At 40.7% G+C, this 1,434-nt stretch overlaps 1 non-coding gene across 1 annotated transcript; it reads left to right on the top strand.

Annotated features, from left to right (window-relative positions):
- The first annotated feature begins 311 nt into the window (after window positions 1-311).
- On the top strand, window positions 312-418 carry LOC127125099 (small nucleolar RNA R71). Its single transcript, XR_007804560.1, has one exon. It is a non-coding gene; the product is annotated as a small nucleolar RNA R71 (small nucleolar RNA).
- Window positions 419-1,434: the final 1,016 nt, after the last annotated feature.

Here is a 1,434-nt window from a genome sequence, read left to right as displayed (position 1 = left end):
TCTGAGTTACGGCAACCACGGTGGCTGGAGGTGATACATTTAAACTTTCAATTTTCTGGACCAGAGCATCCACTTTTGCATTAACATGATCAAGGTTACTTATCTCGTACATGCCAGTTTTCGTTTGAGGTTTTTCTACCATTGTTCGTTCGCTTCCCCACTGATAGTGGTTTTGAGCCATGCTTTCGATAAGTTGGTAAGCGTCAGCATAAGGTTTGTTCATTAGTGCCCCACCTGCGGCGGCGTCTATTGTTAACCTCGTGTTGTACAGGAGACCATTATAGAAGGTATGAATTACTAACCAGTCTTCTAAACCATGGTGTGGACAAAGTCTCATCATGTCTTTGTATCTTTCCCATGCTTCGAAGAGAGACTCGTTATCTTTCTGTTTAAATCCATTTATCTGGGCTCTTAACATAGCTGTTTTGCTCGGCGGAAAATATCGGGCAAGAAAAACTTTCTTCAACTCGTTCCATGTGGTGACTGAGTTGGAAGGAAGAGATTGGAGCCATCTTCTAGCGCTATCTCTTAATGAGAAAGGAAAAAGACGAAGTCGAATTGCCTCTGAAGTGACACCGTTAGCTTTAACAGTATCAATGTATTGGACAAATACGGATAAATGAAGGTTTGGATCCTCGGTAGGATTTCCAGAGAATTGGTTATGTTGCACTGCCTGCAACAGTGAAGGTTTAAGTTCAAAGTTGTTTGCTTCGATTGCGGGTGGAGCAATACTCGAATGCGGCTCATCTTGCGATGGAGCGGCGTAATCTCGAAGAGCACGAGCTGGTTCTGCCATCTCGGGTATTGGCAAAGGAAGAAGATTTTTGAGATCAGGAAGTTCGACAGGAGGGAGATTGTTTGCAGCACGATATTCCCGAATTCGTTGTAAGACTCGGAGATATAGTTCGATATCGTTGATTCGTAGGTAGAACGAATCGCCTTGTGAGCGAGTGTGTGGCATACAAATCAACGAAAGAAAGAAAAGAAAAGAAAAACCATAGTCTCTACAGCGTAACAGAAGAGTTACGATATCGACTAAATAAAAGTCCCCGGCAACGGCGCCAAAAACTTGATCGCGACTTTATGAGTCGAATTTGGTGTACAAACTGCAAGTGCACAGTTCTATCGTGTAGTTTTAAAAGATATCGATCCCACAGGGACTTATGAATCGATATACCGTTTTCTAAAGTTACTTCGTAAAGCTAAGGAGGGTAATATTTTGATTGTTTGGGGAAAAGTTAAAACTAAAAATAGGATCTAAATTAAATATCAACTAAACGGATATCGGTATGTAGTTCGTCGTAGTTAGGGAATCAATTCTTCGTTGGTTTCTTGGTTTTAAAATAAATCTTTTCAGTTGACACTATTGATTAAAAGTCTTATCTCAAACTCTCGCTCTGTTGAATAAACTATGATTTTATATTAACGTAGCTG

Source organism: Lathyrus oleraceus, chromosome 2 (assembly GCF_024323335.1).
Source record: "Lathyrus oleraceus cultivar Zhongwan6 chromosome 2, CAAS_Psat_ZW6_1.0, whole genome shotgun sequence".
NCBI lineage: Eukaryota > Viridiplantae > Streptophyta > Magnoliopsida > Fabales > Fabaceae > Lathyrus > Lathyrus oleraceus.
This window is presented reverse-complemented; position numbering and strand designations above follow the sequence as displayed.